The following is a 10,545-nucleotide window of genomic DNA, read 5'->3' on the forward strand; positions in this document are numbered from 1 at the left end:
TATAAGCATGTCAATTCTTGTGGAGTGCATAGAGTTTGCAAGTACACACAAAATAGGGAAGATAGATTTTGCAAGAGGCATAAGTATTTAGAAACCAAATGGTTGCAAGAAAGGCTAGATGTTTGTGCTGAAAATTTAAACTTTCTTTGCCGTCCTTAGAACTTTGCAATGAGCGTGATCATTTCAATACCCAATGCAAATTGTTTCATGATCGTATCGTGTCCCAAAATTGTGATGACTTGATTTCCCTTGCACATCATAATGAACTTAGTTTGCTTTTGGGTTATGAAGAAATGAAACGTATAACTAAGGATCATCCAGAATTTGTCCTTGATAAAGTTCTTGATTTTGATCTAGAAGAAAATTTTATGTATTGTGCGGTGAATTGCATTGAAAATCCTTATATTGCCAATTACATAAAGACAAGAAAGAAATAGAAGATGAAGAGAATACTAATGAAAGGAAGAGGCTTCCCAATATCCTCCTATTATTTCTTATGATGAATAAGGTAACGAGGAGGAGCCTTCTATTCAACCAATCTCATTAATAAGGAGCTCAAAAAAGAGGGTTAAACCCACACATGATGTGAAGAAGAAAAATAAAAGACGGAGAAGCAAAGGTAGAAAGGTATCCCTCCCAAATGATGTTGCTCCTATTACTCATTGTGATGATGATAATTGCTACACTATTGGTGCTATCCATACTATTAATGATGAGAGTGATTATGCTTATGATATGAAAAGGCCCAAGCTTTGGGATGCTATGTTTGATGAGAATGACATGTTTGAGAATATATTTGCTGCAATTAATGTTTGTCCCAAGCTTGGGGATGCTATGATTTATGAAGATGATATATTTAGCCTCCCAAGTTTTGATGAGCAAATTTATTATTATGATAGCATGCCTCATATTTATAATGATTATTGTGATGACACTTATGCTATAAAAAGTATTTATGATTGTATCAAAACTTGTCATGATTATGATTACCCTTTTTCTGAACATTACTCTTTTAATGTGGAAACAATTGATAGTATTCAAGTCTCTTACGATACTCCCACTATTCCGAATGAGAATAAATTTGCTTATGTGGAGAGTAGTAAAATTTCTATGCAAGTAGATCATGAAAAGAATGCTTTATGTGATGGTTATATTGTTGAATTCATTCATGATTCCACTGAAAATTATTATGAGGGAGGAACATATGCTTGTAGGAATTGCAATAATATCAAGTTTCCTCTCTATGTGCTTAAAGTTTTGAAGTTATGCTTGTTTTGCCTTCCTATGCTAGTTGATTATTGTTCCCATAAGTTGTTTGCTCACAAAATCCCTATGCATAGGAAGCGGGTTATACTTAAATGTTCTTGCCATGTGTTTAATGATGCTCTCTTTATGTTTCAATTCTTATCTTTTATGTGAGCATCATTGAAATCATCATGCCTAGCTAGGGGCGTTAAACGTTAGCGCTTGTTGGGAGGCAACCCAATTTTATTTTTGTTCTTTGCTTTTGCTTCTGTTTAGTAATAAATAATTCATATAGCCTCTGGTTAGATGTGGTTTTATGTTTTAATTAGTGTCTGTGCCAAGTAGAACCTTTGGGAAGACTTGGGTGAAGTCTTTATGATCTTGCTGTAAAAAACAGAAACTTTAGCGCTCACGAGATTAGCTGCCATTGTTTACTGGAGAGTGCTTTTAGGTTGATTATTTTTGCAGATGATTAATAGACAAATTCCTCAGGTACACCAATTTATTTCAGAATTTTTGGAGTTCCAGAAGTATACGTTTGATACAGATTACTACAGACTGTTCTGTTTTTGACAGATTCTGTTTTCTATGTGTTGTTTGCTTATTTTGATGAATCTATGAGTAGTATCGGAGAGTATGAACCATAGAGAAGTTGGAATACAGTAGATATTACACCAATATGAATTTATAATGAGTTCACAACAGTACCTAAGTGGTGATTTATTTTCTTATACTAACGGAGCTTACGAGTTTTCTGTTGAGTTTTGTGTTGTGAAGTTTTCAAGTTTTGGGAAAGATTCGATGGACTATGGAATAAGGAGTGGCAAGATCCTAAGCTTGGGGATGCCCAAGGCACCCCAAGGTAATATTCAAGGACAACCAAGAGCCTAAGCTTGGGGACGCCCCGGAAGGCATCCCCTCTTTCGTCTTCGTTCATCGGTAACTTTACCTGGAGCTATATTTTTATTCACCACATGATATGTGTTTTGCTTGGAGCGTCATTTTGTTTTGTTTTGCTTGCTGTTTGAATAAAATACCAAGATCTGAAATTCTTAAATGTTAAATAGTCTTCACATAGTTACATAATTATTCAACTACTCTTTGATCTTCACTTATATCTTTCGGAGTAGTTTGTCATTTGCTCTAGTGCTTCACTTACATCCTTTTAGAGCACGGCAGTGGTTTTATTTTGAAGAAATAGATGAACTCTCGTGCTTCACTTATATTATTTTGAGAGTCCTAAACAGCATGGTAATTTGCTTTGGTTATGAATTAGTCCTAATATGATGGGCATCCAAGATGGGTATAATAAAAACTTCCATATAAAGTGCATTGAATACTATGAGAAGTTTGATACTTGATGATTGTTTTGAGATATGAAGATGGTGTTTTAGAGTCATGCTAGTGGATTAGTTGTGAATTTGGGAAATACTTGTGTTAAAGTTTGTGATTCTCGTAGCATGCACGTATGGTGAACCGTTATGTGATGAAGTCGGAGCATGATTTATTTATTGATTGTCTTCCTTATGAGTGGCGGTCGGGGACGAGCGATGGTCTTTTCCTACCAATCTATCCCCCTAGGAGCATGCGCATAGTACTTTGTTACAATAACTAATAGATTTTTGCAATAAGTATGTGAGTTCTTTATGACTAATGTTGAGTCCATGGATTATACGCACTCTCACCCTTCCACCATTACTAGCCTCTCTTGTGCCGCGCAACTTTCGCTGGTATCATACACCCACCATATACCTTCCTCAAAACAGCCACCATACCTACCTATCATGGCATTTCCATAGCCATTCCGAGATATATTGCCATGCAACTTTCCACCGTTCCGTTTATTATGACATGCTCCATCATTGTCATATTGCTTTGCATGATCATGTAGTTGACATTGTATTTGTGGCAAAGCCACCGTTCATAATTCTTTCATACATGTCACTCATGAGTCATTGGACATCCCGGTACACCACCGGAGGCATTCATATAGAGTCATATTTTGTTCTAAGTATCGAGTTGTAATTCTTGAGTTGTAAGTAAATAAAAGTGTGATGATCATCTTTATTAGAGCATTGTCCCAGTGAGGAAAGGATGATGGAGACTATGATTCCCCCAAAAGTCGGGATGAGACTCCGGACTAAAAAAAAAAGAGGCCATAAAAAAGAAGAGAAAGGGCCCAAATAAAAAAAAAGAGAAAAAGAGAGAAGGGACAATGCTACTATCCTTTTACCACACTTGTGCTTCAAAGTAGCACCATAATCTTCATGATAGAGAGTCTCTTATGTTGTCACTTTCATATACTAGTGGGAATCTTTCATTATAGAACTTGGCTTGTATATTCCAATGATGGGCTTCCTCAAATTGCCCTAGGTCTTCGTGAGCAAGCAAGTTGGATGCACACCCACTTAGTTTCTTTTTGAGATTTCATACACTTATAGCTCTAGTGCATCCGTTGCATGGCAATCCCTACTCACTCACATTGGTATCTATTGATGGGAATCTCCATAGCCCGTTGATACGCCTAGTTGATGTGAGACTATCGTCTCCTTTTTGTCTTCTCCACAACCACCATTCTATTCCACCTATAGTGCTATGTCCATGGCTCACGCTCATGTATTGCGTGAAGATTGAAAAAGTTTGAGAACATCCAAAGTATGAAACAATTGCTTGGCTTGTCATCGGGGTTGTGCATGATTTAAATATTTTGTGTGATGAAGATAGAGCATAGCCAGACTATATGATTTTGTAGGGATAGCTTGCTTTGGCCATGTTATTTTGAGAAGACATGATTGCTTTGTTAGTATGCTTGAAGTATTATTGTTTTCATGTCAATATTAAACTTTTATATTGAATCTTATGGATGTGAATATTCTTGCCACAATAAAGAAAATTACATTGAGAATTATTGTTAGGTAGCATTCCACATCAAAAATTCTGCTTTTATCATTTACCTACTCGAGGACGAGCAGGAATTAAGCTTGGGGATGCTGATACGTCTCCAACGTATCTATAATTTTTGATTCCTCCATGCTATTATATTACCCGTTTTAGATGTTTATGGGCTTTACTAAACACTTTTATATTATTTTTGGGACTAACCTATTAACCGGAGGCCCAGCCCAAATTGGTGTTTTCTTGCCTATTTCAGTGTTCCGAATAAAAGGAATATCAAACGGAGTCCAAATGGAATGAAACCTTTGGGAGAGTTATTTTTGGAATGGAAGCAATCCAGGAGACTTGGAGTAGACGTTAGGGAAGCTTCGAGGAAGCCACGAGGCAGGGAGGCGTGCCCTACCCCCACTGGGCGCGTCCCCCACCCTCGTGGGCCCCTCGTGGCTCCCCTGACCGACTTCTTTCGCCTATATATGTCCATATACCCTAAAACATCGAAAAACACAATAGATCGGGAGTTCCGCCGCCGCAAGCCTCTGTAGCCACCAAAAACCAATCGGGACCCTTTTCCGGCACCCTGCCGGAGGGGGGGATCCCTCACCGGTGGCCATCTTCATCATCTCGGCGCTCTCCATGACGAGGAGGGAGTAGTTCACCCTCGGGGCTGAGGGTATGTACCAGTAGCTATGTGTTTGATCTCTCTCTCTCTCTCGTGTTCTTGATTTGGCACGATCTTGATGTATCGCGAGCTTTGCTATTATAGTTGGTTCTTATGATGTTTTCCCCCCTCTACTCTCTTGTAATGGATTGAGTTTTCCCTTTGAAATTATCTTATCGGATTGAGTCTTTAAGGATTTGAGAACACTTGATGTATGTCTTGCATGTGCTTATCTGTGGTGACAATGGGATATTCACGTGATTCAGTTGATGTATGTTTTGGTGATCAACTTGCGGGTTCCGTGACTTCGTGAACTTATGCATAGGGGTTGGCACACGTTTTCATCTTGCCTGTCCGGTAGAAACCTTGGGGCACTCTTTGAAGTTCTTTGTGTTGGTTGAATAGATGAATCTGAGATTATGTGATGCATATCGTATAATCATACGCACGAACACTTGAGGTGACATTGGAGTATCTAGGTGACATTAGGGTTTTGGTTGATTTGTGTCTGAAGGTGTTATTCTAGTACGAACTCTATGATAGATCGAACGGAAAGAATAGCTTCGTGCTATTTTACTATGGACTCTTGAATAGATCGATCAGAAAGAATAACTTTGAGGTGGTTTCGTACCCTAACATAATCTCTTCGTTTGTTCTCCGCTATTAGTGACTTCTGAGTGACTCTTTGTTGCATGTTGAGGGATAGTTATATGATCCAATTATGTTATTATTGTTGAGAGAACTTGCACTAGTGAAAGTATGAACCCTAGGCCTTGTTTCAACGCATTGCAATACCGTTTACGCTCACTTTTACCACTTGCTACCTTGCTGTTTTTATATTTTCAGATTGCAAAAACCTATATCTACCATCCATATTGCACTTGTATCACCATCTTTTCGCCGAACTAGTGCACCTATACAGTTTACCATTGTATTGGGTGTGTTGGGGACAGAAGAGACTCTTTGTTATTTGGTTACATGGTTGTTTGAGAGAGACCATCTTCATCCTACACCTCCCACGGATTGATAAACCTTAGGTCATCCACTTGAGGGAAATTTGCTACTGTCCTACAAACCTCTGCACTTGGAGGCCCAACAAAGTCTACAAGAAGAAGGTTGCGTAGTAGACATCAGTCGCCATAGGTTGGTCACCTCATAACCACTTGGCCGCCCCGCGCGTCGCCACTCGGTTGGACACCTCATAACCACTCGGCCGCCCCGCGCGTCGCCATAGGTTGGTCACCTCATAACCACTTGGCCGCCCCGCGCGTCGCCATCGGTTGGTCACCTCATCACCACTCGGCCGCCCCACGCATCGCCACTCGGTTGGTCACCTCATAACCACTCGGCCGCCCCGCGCGTCGCCATAGGTTGGTCACCTCTTAACCACTCGGCCGCCCCGCGCGTCGCGATCGGTTGGTCACCTCATCAGCACTCGGCCGCCCGGCGCGTCGCCACTCAGTTGGTCACCTCATAACCACTCGTCCGCCCCACGCGTCGCCATAGGTTGGTCACCTCATAACCACTCGGCCGCCCCGTGCGTCGCCACTCGGTTGGTCACCTCATAACCACTCGGCCGCCCCACGCGTCGCCATAGGTTGGTCACCTCATAACCACTCGGCCGCCCCGCGCGTCGCCATCGGTTGGTCACCTCATCACCACACGGCCGCCCCGCGCGTCGCCACTCGGTTGGTCACCTCATAACCACGCAGCCGCCCCGCGCGTCCCCATCGGTTGGTCACCTCATCACCACACGGCCGCCCCGCGCGTCGCCACTCGGTTGGTCACCTCATAACCACGCAGCCGCCCCGCGCGTCCCCATCGGTTGGTCACCTCATCACCACTCGGCAGCCCCACGCGTCGCCATCGGTTGGTCACCTCATAACCACTCGGCCGCCCCGCGCGTCGCCATTGGTTGGTCACCTCATCACCACTCGGCCGCCCCGCGCGTCGCCATCGGTTGGTCACCTCATCACCACTCGGCCGCCCCGCGCGTCGCCATCGGTTGGTCACCTCATCACCACTCGGCCGCCCCGCGCGTCGCCATCGGTTGGTCACCTCATAACCACTCGGCCGCCCGGCGCGTCGCCATAGGTTGGTCACCTCATAACCACTCGGCCGCCCCGCGCGTCGCCATAGGTTGGTCACCTCATAACCACTCGGCCGCCCCGCGCGTCGCCATAGGTTGGTCACCTCATAAGCACTCGGCTGCCCTGCGCGTCGCCATCGGTTGGTCACCTCATCACCACTCGGACGCCCCGCGCGTCGCCATCGGTTGGTCATCTCATGACTACTCGGCCGCCCCGCGCGTCGCCATCGGTTGGTCACCTCATCACCACTCGGCCGCCCCGCGCGTCGCCATCGGTTGGTCACCTCATAACCACTCGGCCGCCCCGCGCGTCGCCACTCGGTTGGTCACCTCATAACCACGCAGCCGCCCCGCGCGTCCCCATCGGTTGGTCACCTCATCACCACTCGGCAGCCCCACGCGTCGCCATCGGTTGGTCACCTCATCACCACTCGGCCGCCCCGCGCGTCGCCACTCGGTTGGTCACCTCATAACCACGCAGCCGCCCCGCGCGTCCCCATCGGTTGGTCACCTCATCACCACTCGGCAGCCCCACGCGTCGCCATCGGTTGGTCACCTCATAACCACTCGGCCGCCCCGCGCGTCGCCATTGGTTGGTCACCTCATCACCACTCGGCCGCCCCGCGCGTCGCCATCGGTTGGTCACCTCATCACCACTCGGCCGCCCCGCGCGTCGCCATCGGTTGGTCACCTCATCACCACTCGGCCGCCCCGCGCGTCGCCATCGGTTGGTCACCTCATCACCACTCGGCCGCCCCGCGCGTCGCCATCGGTTGGTCACCTCATCACCACTCGGCCGCCCCGCGCGTCGCCATAGGTTGGTCACCTCATAAGCACTCGGCTGCCCTGCGCGTCGCCATCGGTTGGTCACCTCATCACCACTCGGACGCCCCGCGCGTCGCCATCGGTTGGTCATCTCATGACTACTCGGCCGCCCCGCGCGTCGCCATCGGTTGGTCACCTCATCACCACTTGGCCGCCCCGCGCGTCGCCATCGGTTGGTCACCTCATAACCACTCGGCCGCCCCGCGCGTTGCCATCGGTTGGTCACCTTATCACCACTCGGCCGCCCCGCGCGTCGCCATGGGTTGGTCACCTCATAACCACTCGGCCGCCCCGCGCGTCGCCATCGGTTGGTCACCTCATCACCACTCGGCCGCCCGGCGCGTCGCTATCGGTTGGTCACCTCATAACCACTCGGCCGCCCCGCGCGTCGCCATCGGTTAGTCACCTCATCACCACTCGGCCGCCCGGCGCGTCGCTATCGGTTGGTCACCTCATAACCACTCGGCCGCCCCGCGCGTCGCCATCGGTTAGTCACCTCATCACCACTCGGCCGCCCCCGCGCGTCGCCATCGGTTGGTCACCTCATAACCACTCGGCCACCCCGCGCGTCGCCATCGGTTGGTCACCTCATGACCACTCAGCCGCGCCGCGTCGCCATTGGTTGGTCACCTCATGACCACTCGGCCGCCCCGCGCATCGCAATCGGTTGGTCACCTCATCGCCACTCGGCCGCCCCGCGCGTCGCCATCGGTTGGTCACCTCATAACCACTCGGCCGCCCCATGCGTCGCCATCGGTTGGTCACCTCATCACCACTCGGCCGCCCTGCGCGTCGCCACTCGGTTGGTCGCCTCATCACCGCTCGGCCACTCGCGCGCCTTCAAACAGCTAAGTCATTTTACATTCTGTTATTTCCTTCTTCCCGAGTATCCCGTAATTCACACATCATGTTCACTCGGAGGCCACGCCACCAAGTGTACCTCTGCACTCGGCTGCTTATTTTCACATACTTGCTTAGTACTGGTTATGTGACTCCCGAGTCCAACTTCCATTTTTTCGCATGCATCATGCATGAACACCATGTGTCGTTCTTCATTTCGAGTTTGCATCGGTCCTCCGGGGCTGCAACTCAGTCGAAACACTACACTTCCGTTTTATTTGAGCCAGTATTCCAATGAGTTCAGTCGGATCCGTCACTTTGACAAGTTCGAACGGATCCTTCGCTCTTTCAGACTCTTGCTGGTTAACCAGCAAGCCCCTTGCACTCCCAGCGGGTGTCTATGGGTGTTATTCACACAAATCATTTCAGCACACATCAAATTTCCTCGAGAAATTATTTCGTTGGCTTGTGCCATTTTTTACACAAGTTACGCGATCACTCGACGGCCCTATGTGCCAACTTTATCGCTGCTCGGACTCGATCACCATATCGGTCCCAGCGCACCACAACACCGACCTTGTCACTCTGTTGACTTCAAGCACATCCGGCCAACCCCTCTGTGGAATCCTCTTCATCGTATCAATGATATAGACCTCGTCAGGCATGAGACAGATAAGTTCCTTTTATAATTAAACTACACACTTCACTCTTTTGCGAGTTTGCCTCTTTCAAGCATCACTCGGAAGCTTCTCCTCATCTTTACCCGAGTCCGCCTCGATGAATTGCAAATCATCAATTCAAAACTATATTTCTCGTATTCTGACATGTCCGTTGTCGAAGCCTGTAGTACGCTCGGGGGCTACGCCGCACTCGAGGGCTGCATCTCATTTGGAATGACACTCTCCTGAGTGGTCGAGTACTTCATCACCAGCCAGATCCTTCACTTCAACAAGTGCATTCGATCCGCCACTTTGACAAGTTTTATAATCACCCAGACGCTCTGCACACCATCTTCATTACTACTCAGACCCAGTTGTCACGCCAGTCTTGTTGCATCGCAACCACACTACACCGACCTCGTCACTACATTAGCTTCGAAAGCATCTGGCTAACTCCTTCAAAGACCATTTCAGCCACTTGGCTGGACACGCAATCTTTCACTCGGCTGCCCCGCGCGTCGTCACTCGGCCACCCCGCGCATCACCATTTGGCTGGACACGTAATCCTTCACTCGGCCACCTCGCGCATCCTCACTCGACCGCCCCGCGCGGTGCCACTCCGTTGTGCACGTCATCACCACTCGGCCGTCCCGCACGTCGCCACTCGGTTGTGCACGTCTTCACCACTCGGCCACCCCGCGCGTCGCCACTCGGTTGGGCACGTCTTCACCACTCGGCCGCCCCGCGCGGCGCCACTCGATTGGTCACCTCATCGCCCCTCGGCCGCCTCGCACGTCACCATCAGTTGGACATGTCTTTGCCTCTACACCCCAACACGAGAATGACTAAGTTACCCATATGATCAAACCTCATATCACACTCTGTAGCAAGCTTACCTCTTTCGAGCATCACTTGGGGGCTACACACAGCCGTTGGCCATGCCGCCCTCAGGGGATACACCCATTCGATCAACCCATTGATCACATTAGGAATATTTTTCTGACCATACATGCTCGGTCCGCCGAAGATCTATGAGGGTAGCACCGTCCACTCGGTCGATCACCCAAATCATTACCTGGAGTCATCTTCAAGATCGCAAAAGGATGAAAACCACGCTCCTCTACAGATACACTCGGACTCGGAGATGGCATGTGCTGGTGTTCCCCCGGGATAATGAGTGGCCTCTCTCCGGAGAGTCAGCCAACACACTAGCCTCACCACTCGGGTTTCATGGCACGTCCACATCGGACCACTAGTCTATCTCCTCCGGAAGATATGCGAGTGCCGCCAAGTCTTTCCTTGCAACCAACATACCCTGATCAGTCGGGAAGCAC

This window comes from Aegilops tauschii, chromosome 3, assembly GCF_002575655.3.
Source record: "Aegilops tauschii subsp. strangulata cultivar AL8/78 chromosome 3, Aet v6.0, whole genome shotgun sequence".
Taxonomy (NCBI): Eukaryota; Viridiplantae; Streptophyta; class Magnoliopsida; order Poales; family Poaceae; genus Aegilops; species Aegilops tauschii.